This window comes from Sciurus vulgaris, assembly GCF_902686455.1.
Source record: "Sciurus vulgaris genome assembly, chromosome: X".
Taxonomy (NCBI): domain Eukaryota; kingdom Metazoa; phylum Chordata; class Mammalia; order Rodentia; family Sciuridae; genus Sciurus; species Sciurus vulgaris.
In genome coordinates, this window is record NC_136471.1 from 55851739 (window position 1) to 55866638 (window position 14900).

At 34.6% G+C, this 14900-nt stretch overlaps 1 long non-coding RNA gene across 2 annotated transcripts in view; it reads left to right on the top strand.

Annotated features, from left to right (window-relative positions):
* Nucleotides 1–14900, top strand: part of LOC306650811 — a 256611-nt gene that overhangs the window by 128769 nt on the left and 112942 nt on the right. For both annotated transcript variants that reach the window (XR_013761036.1, XR_013761037.1), the window contains exon 2: nucleotides 2724–2839. This is a non-coding gene — a long non-coding RNA (uncharacterized lncRNA). The remainder of the gene's footprint in view (nucleotides 1–2723; nucleotides 2840–14900) is intronic.

The following is a 14900-nucleotide window of genomic DNA, read 5'->3' on the forward strand; positions in this document are numbered from 1 at the left end:
GCTAAACCCAAGGGCAACATATTCAAAATGGAAAAAGATTGAAAGCATTCCCTCTAAAACCTTGAGTAAGACAAGGATGTCTTCTTTCATCACTTTTATTCAACATTGTTCTTGAAACTCTAGCCAGAGCAATTAGACAGAAGAAATTAAAGGTATACAAATAGATAAAGAAGAATTCAACTTATTACTATTTGCTGATGACATGATTTTATATTTAGAAGACCCAAAAATTTCCACCAAAAACTTCTACAACTAGTAAATGAGTTCAGCAATATAGCAGGATATAAAATCAAGTGCGTTCCTTTACATCAGTAATGAATCCACTGAAAGATTAATACAGAAAACTAACCCATTCACAGTAGCCTCAAAAGGAAAATAAAATTCTCCGGAATCAATCTAATGAAAGAAGTGAAAGACCTCTATAATGAAAACTATAGAACATTAAAGAAAGAAATTGAAGAAGACCTCAAAGATGGAAAGACCACCCAAGCTCCTGAATATGCAGAATTAATATTGTCAAAATGGCCATACTACCAAAAGTGTTATACAAATTTAATGCAATTCCTATTAAAATTCCAATGACATTCTTCATAGAACTAGAAAAGGCAATCATGAAAATCATTTGGAAAAATAAGACACCAAGAATAGCCAAAGCAATCCTTAGCAAGAACAGTGAAGCAGGAGGCATCACTATACCAAGCCTCAAACTATACTACAGAGCTACAGTAATAAAAACGGCATGGTATTGGCACCAAAACAGACAGGTAGACCAATGGTACAAGATAGAAGACACAGAGACAATCCCTCTTGAATACAGTTATCTCAAACTAGACAAAGGTGCCAAAATATTCACTGGAGAAAAGATGGTCTATTCAACAAATGATGCTGGGTAAAATGGAAAACCACATGTAACAAAATGAAATTAAACCTTTATCTTTCACCCTGCATGAAATGCAACTCAAAGTAGATCAAAGACTTAGGCACTAGAACAGAGACCCTGTGCTTACTAGAAGAAAAAGTAGGAAGTAGGCCCAAATCTTCACTATGTTGGTCTAGGATCTGACTTCCTTAACAAGACCCCTAAAGTGCAAGAAGTTAAATCAAGAATCAATAAATGGGATGAATTCAAACTAAAAAGCTTTTTCTCAAGGAAAGAAACAATCAATAATGTGAAGATAAAGCCTACAGATTGGGAGAAAATCTGTACCACATGCACTTCAGATAAAGCATAAATCTCAAAGATATATAAAGAACTCAAAAAACTTAACACCAAAAAAAAACCAAATAACCCAATCAATAAATGGGCTAAGGAGCTTAACAGACACTTCCTGGAAGAAGATTTATAACCAATCAACAAATACATGAAAAAGTGTTCAACATGTCTAATAATTTGAGAAATGCAAATCAAAACTAAGATTTCTTCTCACTCCAATCAGAATGACAGTTATCAAGAATAGAAGTAATAAATGTTGGCAAGGATGTGGGAAAAAGGTACAATCATACATTATTGGTGGGAATGCAAAATATTGCAACAATTATAGAAAGCAGTATGGAGATTCCTCAGAAAATTTGGAATGGAACCACCATTTGACCCAGCTATCCCACTCCTCTGTTTATACCCAAAGAACTTAAAATCAGCATACGATAGTGACACAGCCACATCAATGTTTATAGAAGGTTAACTCACAATAGCTAAACATGGAACCAACCTGGGTGCCCTTCAACAGATGAATGGACAAAGAAAATGTGGCATATATATAGGATGGAACATTATTCAGCTTTAAAGAAGAATGAAATCATGGCATTTGCTGGTAAAAGGATGGAGTTGGAGAATATCATGCTAAGTGAAATAAGCCAAACCCAAAAAACTAAAGGCCATATGTTTTCTCTGATATGTGGATGCTAATTCACAATGGGAGAGGGTGTGCTAGGGAAGAATAGAGTTACTTTATATTAGGTAGAGGGGAGTGAAGGGAGAGGAAGGGGTATGGGGGTAGGAAGGATAGTAGAGTAAAATAGACATTATTACCTCATGTATATATATGACTGCAGGACTGGTGTGGTCCTAAAATATGTACAATCAGAAAAATGAGAAATTGGACTTCATTTATGTATGATTTATCAAAATGTATAAATGCATTCTACTGTCATGTACAACTAATTAGAAGACATTTTTTAAATTAATAAGATAAAAATAATATAAAATATTAAAAGGGTTGGAGGAGTGGCTCAGGATTCAATCCCCAGTATCAAATAAATAAAACTACAGACTATTGAACACTAGTGTCCAGGTAAATAATTAACTGTGGACCCCAGATTATGATATCCTATGTTCACACAAGTTTTTACTATTAAAAAATGAGTCAAATTTCAATTTAACATTGAATAAATCACAGGATTAGTATTTCAGGACATGGCCTGTCTTCCTTTCAGTTATTTGCTTTGGTAGGGCTGATGTATAGAAAATGAGTTGACCATCACCTTCTGAAAAGGGCCAGATAAAGTAAATATTTTAGGTTTTGCAGGTCACAGTCTCCATTGTAACTACTTCACATCTGTCATTAAAGTGTCACAGCAATAATAAATTCATAGATATGTGAACACAACTGAGTTCCTATCTCCAAATGTTGTCAGACTGAATTTAACCCACAGGCAGCAGTTTGTCAATTCATGCTAAAATGCCTTGAACATTTTTTTTCTTCTTCTTCCTTTTCTTTTTTCAGTACTGGTGTTTGGGGGATTGAACCAAGGGCCTGGTGCATGCTACTGCTGAACCACTAAGCTCACTAAGCTTCCCAGCTGGTCTCAAACTTGCAATCTTCCTGCCTCAACCTCTCAGGTATTGAGTAGCAAACCGCGAGGATCACAGGCTAGTGCCACCATGTATATTTCTCACTTCTTAAGAGACAAATTCAACAGTTCTCAATGCATAATAAAATTAGGTTGGAACTCTGGGGAATGATAGTCAAGATCCATCCCACTGTTTCCAATCCCCTTTTCCAATCTTGTTCCCTAATACACTCCTCCCTTCTAATCCTCTACTTTAATATTTTAAATGTATTACTGGGACTTTTTAAAAAGTTTTGTCTTTTGGGGCTGAGGTTGTGGCTCAGTGGTAGAGCATTTGCCTGGCATGTGTGAGGCACTGGGTTCCATCCTCAGCACCACATAGAAATAAATGAATAAAATAAAGGTCCATTGACAACTAAAAAAGTACTTTAAAAATTTTGTCTTTTTATAAATATTCTCTGGTCTTTCCCCTAATTAATTCATTCTGCTATTCATTTAGAAAATATTTACAGAGTAATGGTATATGCCAGGTGCTTTGCTTGGAAGTGAAAGGTGACACAGTTTACATTTATGTGTGATATAAGATCAACAAATGATTGCATTATCATATAATAAATTCTGTCATGGGACAATAAAGGGTGTTATAGGAAAACATAGGTGGAGGAGATATAAAATGTTTGACCCAACCAATTCAGTACATACTTAGGCCTTACTGTTTCAGCGTATGGGTATTCTGACTCAAATTTATATATCTTTTAATTTTTTTCCACAATCATATTCATATAAACAAATTTTCAATGAGAAGATAATTTCAAGAATAAACTCCATTTAGCCATGTTAAGGTCTTGATATATTTTTTTATCTAGTGCAATTTTAGCTTATGTGGTAGTATTCAGTCTTGATTTCTATCAAGTTTAATTTTTCATGGAACAATATTTGAATGTTTAAATTTGGTTTATATTCAATAATCAATTTTACTATGCAAAATAACCTTTAGTTCTTGCCAACTTTCATGTTGATTAAAAATATCAGTAATACTCACTATGAATATTTATCAGTTATACTTTTGTATGATAAGTCTTCATGAAAGTAGGATGCAAATGTCAATAGGACCAAATAACAGAGTCAAACTCTCTGATATCCTCCAAATTAAGAACTGAGAATGAATGAGTTTGTCAGATAAGGAAATGGGAATGAGTCACATAGGGAAAATGTTTCAACCCAAGAGCGATGAATGAGAGCATGGTGTGTCATAAATTTCTGCCATTGTATGTATGCTTATATCTTTTCTTCTACTTATAATTTCTTGCCTCCTGTTTTCCATTTGTTGAAACTCTTAGCCTGTTATAAAACAAATTCAAATTATTTCCAGTGGGATGATTTTTAGATTTGAAAGACATGACAATTTTTTGTTTACTGTGTGCATTGTTTGCAAACAGAGAAGTTTGTGATAAGACTATAAGCTAAAGTAGATATTCAAAAAATGGTAGAGATAGATATGATTAAATAGAGAGCATAGGCTGCTATGATTCAGGTAGAATTGTTATTAAGTAAACACAGAAAGAATAGTCATATCATATGCAATATTTAATTTGTATGTGTCTCTTGTTCTAAATAGATAACAGCAAATGTGAGTCCTTAATTTTGTGCAGTTTTGAGTTCAGTGATACTGTTTATTCCTTTTGTAAAAACAAAAGTATAAAAATACGGTGCTTTCATTCTTACAGTCAGTGGTTGACTAATATGGTTATCTCAATTAAAAAATTAAAAAAAAAAAAACAGGACGTAAAAAGACTTTATCAGTCCACTTAGAAACTAATCTTACATTTCACTAAATCTGTCTAGGTTAATAGAATTTTAGTATAGATAAATGAACAACAAAATATGTTCAAATTTATTATTGTCCAAAACTTATATATGTACTGTTTATTTGAAAGTGTACTAAATATGATATGGTATATTTGAAAATTTTATGACATGAGTATTAAGTATTTTATTGAAAAAATAAGTAAGAGTTCTTCATTATTTTATTATATGCTCAGATAGAATAGAACATGAAATTTGTCTACTGTTTTCATTAAGACAAATAAAGCTATAAATGCATATATAAGAAAGGATGTGTTTGGTTGATAAAAACATGGTCATTTATATGCATTGTAGTTTGGAGTTTTTGCTATCTCTTCAAAATAGATTAAGCAGAGATAGGTTATTTTGCCTCAATATCCTCTAAACTGGATCACTATGTCTAAAGTCACTATGCATGATTGGTGGAAAATTCAATGATTTAAATAATGTAAAACTCTTCAGCACTACAAACCCCTAACCTGCAGCTTTAATAAATGATTCTATAGCTTGCTTTGCTATATTTCACATGACTTCTGTGCACCTCCAGAGGACATTGCTTACTCTGCAACAACTGTGAGCAATTCAGTATAAGATTCTATGATATTCACCTGAGTTCTAAAATGGTATTCTCTTCAGTTTATATCACAAGTCCCAGATGGCTGGACTTAATTCAATTTCACAGCTACCTTCTTAAGAGAGTATATTAAAGCCAAAGAATCCTTCAATAGAACCAGAGAGCAATGAAGTTCACAAATAGAACCACACCACTTTAGTTGCCAATTATATTTCCTCATGAATGAGTTTTTGAGTTACAGCCAGATTTAAAATTAAAAAGATCTGGGCCCACATGACCTTCATGAGTAGTCTAAGAAGATCCTCATTTCATTAAGAAGAAGGAACACAATATTGGCTATACTTACTTACTAAATGAGGTCTCCAGTTAAAATGACAATCTGAAACAGACTTAGTAAACTTTGTCAGCTTTTATTTATTTATTTTTGAAATTTCATAGGACATTTCTTCTTGAAATAGCTTTTGAAACGTGGAGCTGCACGTCTACATAGAGTTGCAGCAGTATCATTCTTATAGTGTTGCTGGTATTTCTGCTCCTGATTAAAATTCATGTTTTCTTTAAATAGCATGAAATATACTTCTCCAGACCTCCTTGGCCTTGGTCAGGAATGTATAACCACTAAAAACATTTCAGACAGGAGACCGGTAATTAGGCACAGCTTGAAAAGCAAATCAAACTCAAGTCTACTATTGCTCCTGGGGAGAGCCTGGTGATTGCCACTGCAGTGAAGGAATCTCAGATGAGGTTCTGCAGAGTTCGCCCAGCCTTCATTATAATTAGACAGCAAAAATAATTAGTAGGTAGAGCTCATGGATTTAATTCATGAAATTTGTTGAGCAGGAAACATATTCTCAATAAAAGCAGAGAAGAAGAGTTTAGTGAAAAAGTGAATAGTCTGGAATTCTTATATGATCAATACAATATGTCAGTTATATTTCTAGAACTTTCTCTAATGCTTAATGGTTAGGCTTCTTTGTGTTGCTTTTCTTTTAAGTCTCTTTTTGTCTTTCACCATTTTGTCTTCCAGACCATCTCATTATAAAGCAAACTGTATTGCATAAATTTTAGTTACCATTCTTTCGTGCTTTGTTACAGATTTGCATGGTTTTTTCCATTGGAGGAAATGCCATAATTAAGCCCCTGAAAACAGATATATTAAAATTTTACTAAGCTCTGAATCAAATGGCATTGACTGGTTTTTCTACATGTAAATTAATTAAATTACCTATCTAAGTATGGCTGTATACTTAAAGGTTTTTTGAAAGGCATCATCATTATTATAACATACATACTTTATAGATAGTTTAATTCTTTTCATGAATGTCAGTGCTTGTATAACTAGATAAAAAGTGAACATAAAAGTATTATTGCTGGGTACAGTGGAGCATGCCTATAATCCCAGCAGCTAAAGAGGTTGAGGTAAGAGGATCATGAGTCCAAAGCCAGCCTCAGCAACCTAGTGAGGCCCCAAGCAACTCAGTAAGATCCTGTGTCTAAATAAAATACAGAAAAACCTGAGATGTGGCTCAGTGGTTAAGTGCCCCTGGGTTTAATCCCCAGTCCAAAAAAAAAAAAAAAAAAAAGAAAAAGTGCTATTAACTTTCTTTACTTAATTTGTACAAAGTGCTAATTGTAAAAAGTAGTTAGTAAACTAGGCACAGAGGTGCACACCCATAATTCAAGTGACTTGCGAGGATGAGACTGGTGATCATAAGTCATAAGTTCTAGGCCAGCTTCAGCATTTTAAAGAGCTCCTGCTTCCAAAAAAAAAAAAAAAAAAAAAAAAAAGTACTGGGGATGTTGCTCAGCACCCCTGAGATCAATGCCCAGTATGGAAAAAAAAAAAAGTCCTCTTTGACTACTGCTTGCTTGGGACTTAATTTAACAAATATTCCATGAACACTTTGCAAAAGTAATGTAAAGGTAAAAACATAAATAACTACACCACAAAACATAATGAGTACGATAAACTCCAATACATACTATGGCCATTAAGATTTAGAAGATAGAAGAGTAATATTCAGTTAGGATAATGGAACAATTTGTAGTGGAAGTTGCATTTAAGATGAATTTTGAAGGATACATTGGTAATTACCATATAGAAAAAGGAACATTTCATACAGAGGAAAGAGCTTGAAGGAATAAAAGCATGGTGAATGATCAGCAACATCATGCAATACAGGTTAGTAAGGAATAAATTTGTGAAAGTACATTGGGACCACTTTGTACAAGATTTGCATGCCAGACTTAGAAACATGTAATGATGCAAAAGGATATGGAAAGCCATTAAAAGTTTTTCTCTTGTTTATAATGATGGATAAATGTTTTCAAAGTGCACTTTGGGACAATTAACAAACAAGTAATGGGTGAAGTGGATTGACAAAGAATCCAAATGAAGGGTACAGTAGGTATGTGAAGATAATAATGCAGTTAGGCAGGAAATAACAGGTGAGATACAGTGTAATGGTACTAGAAAGAGAGGACATTTGAAAAATTTTCAGGTAGTAGACACTATAGGACTTAAATTATTGGCACTAAGACATGATAAAAAGAGAGAAATAAAATGATTCCGATTTTTAAGGTTAGAGTTACTAGGAAAATGGAGCTGTGAGCAACAAAAAGTTAGAGGGAAGAATTTACTGGAAAATATTAAGGGAGTAATTTGTATTTTCAACAAATAACTATGCTTACATATATACTGTAGATCTACTAGCAAAACTGTTGCCAATAAGTAGCCAGTCCCAAGAACAAGATGCTTAAGAGAGGGAACAAAAAGTTACAGTTAAATATTTCTGCGGTTGAATCACTTATTGAAAATTTGGTAGTTTTTACTGTCAATTCTGCCAAGAAATTGAATTGGATTAGAGAGTGAAAGTTCTCAACTAAAGCTCAATGCTGACTTCCAGGAAGTGCATTTTATACTTTGACAGAGTCGATTTTAATGGAATGCCTAGATAGATTTATATTTTAACAGTATGTAATGAAATTGCTTAAGCCTTCATTATCTGAATAGAACTGTGATTCATATTGGCAAGTCACTAAGAGTTAGAAGGCAGAGAAAGAACAACCAGGAGGATGGCTATTTAATGTTTCAGTTTATAGCATGCAGATATACTAAAGCCAAGTGGTTAAGAGGGAAGTCTCTGAAGCCAGACTACAGGGTTTGAATTGTGACACTACCCTTTATTTTGTGTGACCTTGGACAATTTTAGTTAACCTCCCTGAAACTCAGTTTCTTTATCTGTACAATGAGAATAATGGTGGCAACTATTTCATATGGGATATTGTAACTATTAAAAAGGGTAATACATGTAAAATGAGCATCAGTAATGCTCCAAAATCATTTGGCTTCACCTGGGAATGAAAGTTCTAGTGCAATGCAACATGCTTCTCTGTGCAGATCTTACGTCCTGGAAATGAGTCAATTAGATGAATCGATTTCCTCCAATTGCACTGTATGCAGAAAAACCCATTCAACATGCTCTTCAAGCTACATCTCATATGACAATGCAAGCTTTGACCTAAGAGAAAGTTTTTCTTTGCTCTACACAAATGGATCACCAGTAACATTTATTGAATGTTCACCCTATGCCAACAACTGTTTTAATTACTCTACATGAATTAACTTAATATCCCAACAGCCGTATGAGGTAAAGTTCATATATCAGATGAATAAACAGAAGCATGGAGAGGTTAAGTAATACATCTAATATTACACAGTGAAAAATAGAGCTAGAATTTGAACCCTGGCAGTCTGACTCCAGAGTCAATGCTCTTAATTACTATGCTTCATTGCATCTCATTAAGAAAGGGTTTTTCAAACCCATTCATATATTATAAAATATTACAGAGCATGATTAATTTGAAAGAACAAATGGTTTAAGATACTTAGCCTATTAGCAAAAAATAGCTTGAAAGCAGATGCTTTTTATCATCTTTATTTTAATCTATTCATTATAGCAAGATCTCTATTTATAAATGCTATAAAAAGCCAACTTAAATTGTTACATGAACTTGAAAGTAGAGTGCAAATTATGTATATGATAACTGCTTATCTGAAATTCTGGTTTACTAAATGACTTTGTTTTGTTAGCCTAATAATTCAAACCCTTTTTAACATCTAATTTAAAAGCAAAATTTATTTACTTTCAAGAAGACCTAAGTATATCTTCTTAAATCCCCTTAAACAAAGAGATGTTCCTTAGGTAAATTTAAGGTATGATGTTTCCTCAGAGTGCTGTACATTTTATTGCACATGGCTTATATTCAATCTTAAGCAATTCCATTTCTGGAGGGTTCATTGTGATAACCACATTTCTTTAAAAATCCAAAGTGGTCCAACCTAGCAATTACTCAGAATTAGAAAGGTTTTATTGTAATGCTAAGTCTTTGTATCTGTTCTTCCTCTGCACCAACAATAGTCAAGATTAGAATGATGAAAGAGAAGACAGAGCCAACTCTTGGCTTTTAATTGCCAAAAGACATTTCCCTTGGTTTCTATCAAATCTTGACTTTGAGTTTATTTGGAACTATTAAGGTATTACTAAGCCTAATTTTCTCAAGTGTGTCCAGGTATACAAATGTAGGATACCTTTATCACTGCATCTTTATTGCATTTCCTTAGTCATCTTGTCATCCTGGTCTGGCTTATAAGTTCAAGGAACAAAAAAAAAAAAAAAAAAAAAACCCACTAACTGCGACTTTGGAGACTTACACTCTTTGGTATTTCTCATTGTCATCTCTATAGTCTCTCTCTTAATGAAGGGGGTTGGTTAATTAGATTTGCAATAGTGTTGAACTCTGTTTAAAAACAGGCAATACTTCAAAGTTGTTCAGATCTAAGAGAGCTGGTTGTTATTAATAAAACTGAACACTGGATGGCAGTCCTTACTAATAATAAAATGAAAACATTGATAAAACGACGGGTGGTTTCCAAATAATACCTTAGTAGGCAGCCTAAGTATCTTGCCAATTTTAAACAGCTAAAAAGTCAGCAAAGAAGAACTTTGAACAAAGATGGTGACAGAATCAGAATGTTAAAAATAGTGAGCTTTCTTGGTATCGTCATGAATATGTGAAGCTTGCTTTTCAGTTGACTTGACAATATTGTATACCAGAATCAGTTTCAGAAGTTTTACTCCAATTTCTAAATGCTCAGTCCAAGACCAGGATTAGATGCTCCTTATTTATTGTCATCTGAAATCCAATCTTGGCTGAAGATACAGCTAGCATGATTATAGTTCAAGGTGAAGTTCAAGGTGAATTTTCCTAAAGAACATTTTAATTTGCTCGTTTGTTTGTTTGTTTGTTTGTTTGTTTTTGGGGATCTCACTAAAAGTGTCCAGGCTGGCCTTATCGAACTTGGGATCCTCCTGCGTCAGCCTCTGGACTTGTAGCAATTTCTATACATATTAATAGGAAACCATGTGATATTTTGATGCATGTGTACATTGTGTAACATTTAAATGAAGTTAAACTTATCTATTATATCCTCAATTAGCTACCATTTTTATAGTAAAAATATTCAAAATCCTTTCTTCTACCTTTTTGAAATATATACCATATAATTGTCTGTAGTCACTCTGTTGTGCAACACAACACCAGAGTTTCATACATCTGTGTAACTGTGAATTAGTACCAGTTTTAGTCAGCTATGTTGTTGCTATGACTAAAACACCTGACCAGAACTATTGTAGAGGAGGAAAAGTTTATTTGAGGACTCAGTTTCAGAGATCTTAATCCACAGAAGGCCAGATGCATTACTCAGGGCTTGAGGTGAGGTTGAACATCATGGCAATAGAGATTCACCCCTATGGCCTTGTTGGTTGCAGCCCAAGTGGCCCTTCTGTTGGCTTGTCTCTACTCAATTCCTGCAACTTTCCTAGAATGATGTCCCATGTTACTGGCATTTCTTAATCTAGGGGTCTCCCGTGCAGCTTTGGCTTCCTCCTCAAATCTCTACACATCACCTCTCAAGGGCTGCCTGCAGGGACTCTAGCCCTGCTGCACTTTGCCTGTCCTCCCAGGTCTTCCTTTGAAATCTTGGTGGAAGCCTCCGCAACTCCCTAATTCCTGCAGAACAAACGAGGTATGCTGCCATCTCAAGCAGTAGCCAAGCCTCCAGGGACCCTGACTGCAGCAGCCTCGGACTGCCTGGTTGGCTTATCATGTTGAAAACACTTCCTAGGCCCCCTTTTGTAAGAAGGGTGCTCCAGTGGTCTCTTCTCAAGAGAATTTTTACTTTTAGTCCCTTGAGCCTGAGATGGATATGAGACAGGTGTGGTCTTGGAGCTCCTGAGATGCACTCAAGTCATTTTTCTTATTGTTTCCGAGCAATCTTTAGCATTTCTTTAATGGCAGTAATGTCTTTAACAACTGCAACTTCCTTAGGCCCAGTTTTACTCCTATCTTTCAAGTCCAAGTTTTTCAAATCTTTCTGTTCTGCTTTCTGCTCCTGAATATCATAATGAATTTGGCTAAAAGCCACCAACAATATCCATGCCACCACCTGAATGCTATGCTACCTAGACATTTCTTCCACCAGATTAAAAAGTCCATTGCTTTTAAAATCAGCTTCACAAAATCTCAGGACATGGGCAAAAACAAGACAACTTCTCAGCAGAGCACAACGCACAACAACAAATGACCTCTACTCCAAATCCAATATAGTCCTCTTTTTCTGAACCCTCTTGAGCCCTGTCTTCAATGACCATGGTCCTATTGGCATTCTGGTCTTCTGATCTCCCACTAGAATCAGCCATTAATCTCTACTTACAACAATATAAAGCATTTCCTGCTTGCACTGCTAAACATGTCAAAATTCCTCCCACCAATTCCAAAAAGCTCCAAATAATTCTGAACCACATGGCTAGGTTAGTCACAGAAATGACCCCATTTCTGGTACCAATTTTGGTTTTAGTCAGCTATTTTGCCACTGTGACTAAAAGACCCAACCAGAACAATTTTAGAGGAGGAAAGGTTTATTTGAGGACTCATGGTTTCAGAGGTCTTAGTCCACAGAAGGCCAGTTTCATTCCTCAGGGCTGGAACATCATGGCAGGAGAGTGTGGTAGAGGGAAACAGCTCACATGATGATCAGAAAGCAGAGAAAGAAAGTATCTACTCGCTAGATACAAATATATACTCCAAAGGTACATACCCAATGCCCACCTCCTCTAGCCACACCCTACTTGCCTTCAGTTACCCCTCAGTTAATCCCTATCAGGAGATCAATTCATTAATTGGGTTAAGACTCTCAAAACCTAGTCATTTCTCCTCTGAACCTCCTTGCATTACTTGTGAGCTTTTGGGGAACACCTCACATCCAAACCATAACAGTACCCATTAGGCAACCTTTACCTTTCCACTTACTCTTTTTCAGGGAAATGCACATTTAAACCACAAATCCACAATGAAATATTACCTCTCTCCAGTAAGAATAACTAGTATCAAAAAGACAAAAGAAGTTCTGACTAAAATGTGGAGAAAAAGGAACACCTGTACACTGTTGGTGGGAATATAAATTAGTAAAGCTAAATTTGCTTGATCTTATCCCCAAAAGGTAACCTTGGTAATTTGCCTTCTGCTTTTCTAAACATTGTTCAATCTTATAACCAAGATTGAATACTATAGAGAATAATATATTTGATTTTTATGCCTAGAGGAATACCTTTTTAAAAATTGAGATGAAAGATAAAAATATCTCATATTTCTATACTTGATCATAGTATAGTGGTGGTATGGTTACTATACTAAAATGAACCTGACTTTGAATTCCTACTCTATCACTAAAAGCTGGGTGAACATAGGCAAGTTACTTAATCTCTCTGGTCCTCAGTTTCCTAAATGATAAATGGACAAATCTTTGAAATGATACACTTTCATATATTTGATGTAAATTTCAAATGTCATTATGCATGAAAAATGCTTTAGATTATATTGTACATATACTATGTGATTAATGAATATTAACTATTACTATTATCATGATCCAATATTAATTTCACAAATATCATGTATTCATTTTTCCTACATATTTTGTGATCTTTTAGACAAACATCTAATCAAAATATTTGTTAGTGGACTGAGGTGGCTCAGTGAAAGAGCACTTGCCTGGCACCTGTGAGGCACTGGGTTTGATCCTCGGCATCACAGAAAAAAAATGAATAAATTAATAAGTTATTATGTCCACATACAACTAAAATATAAAAAATTGTTAGTGGTTTAAGTTCTTAATTAAATTATGTTAGAATGAATGGCAGTATCTATTAAATATAGAGGAAATAACTTGGAAAACACAGTCTTGACTTATTTGCATAACATAATGTCCTTATAGTTCTATCCATCTTATTGTAAATATACATGCTACAACACAGATAACCTTTAACATTCCGACAGAAAGAGATACCTATTGCATAATGTAATTCATATGAAATCTAGAGAATGAAAATTAAGAAATAGAAAATAGATTAGCAGTTGCCAATAACTGGGGAAAGGGGATAATGCATAGGAAGTGATTGCTAATAGGTGCAGTGTTTCCTTTTGGAATGACAAAAAATGTTCCAAAATTAGAGTTGTAATGGTTACTCAATTTTATGCATATATGAAATGGCACTGAATTGAATGTCTTAAAAGAGATTGAATTTTATAGCACACAATTTGACACAAAAAAAAAAAAAAAAAAGGCAGTCCAAAATTATAGAAGAACTGATTTTGGAAATATTTCTTCTTCCTTAGTTTGACCATTTTTGTCTTGCATTTTGTGTTTCACTGGTGATTAGCAATAAAATTTCCCCCAGCCCCACCTCTCTGCCTCTCTCTGCCTCTCTTTAAGGGTCTAGGTGCTTGTCTTCAGGGCAGTAAAGAAGAGTAAAGTTGAGGAGATAGCATCAAAGTCAACAACCCTAGCAGCCACACTTGGGCAAGGCAAAAGCCAATCAGTACAGTCTATACTACTCAAGGATGAAGAAACAGGGCTGGGGCTGAAGCTCAGTGGCAGAGCACTTGCAAAGCACATGTGAGGAACTGGGTTCAATCTTTAGCACTGCATAAAAATAAACAAATAAAATGAAGACATGTTGCCCATCTACAACTACAAAAGAATTAGAAAAAAATAATGAAGAAACAGATTAGTTAGTAGTACTTAAGGCAAAAGATAATATAGGGAGATGACCTAGGCCTAGGTTGTCTTGACCTGAAACTGGAACCCATGTGGAATTTATCAACTGGAAATATAGGCAATATCTACAGGATTTTAAGATACTTAATTGTCTCATTAAGAATATTCTCTGGCCCTTAATGACTGAGTCAAACTGAAAGACTGCTATGTCATGGCTAATGTCCTCCATGCCAAATTAACATTTCTATTTTTAATTTAATATCTTTTATGTATGCTTAGATACCTAATAAGAATAGTAGAATAGACAATCAATCAGAAGAGAAGTGCCAACAATGGCAATCTAGAAATGTGCTAGTTATTGATGGGTACTAATGATTTGACACATACCTATGACCTGGGCAGCATAATGCTATCATGCAAGAAGTGCTGGGTTCAATCCCCAGTATCATAAACAAACAAACATTTATTTTCTAAGTTTCTGTGAAATTAATTCTGGGACTTGGCTTAGCCAGGCCCTCTGCTTAGGATCTCACAAGGCTGCTATTCAAGGTATTCATGGTTACACTCTCATCT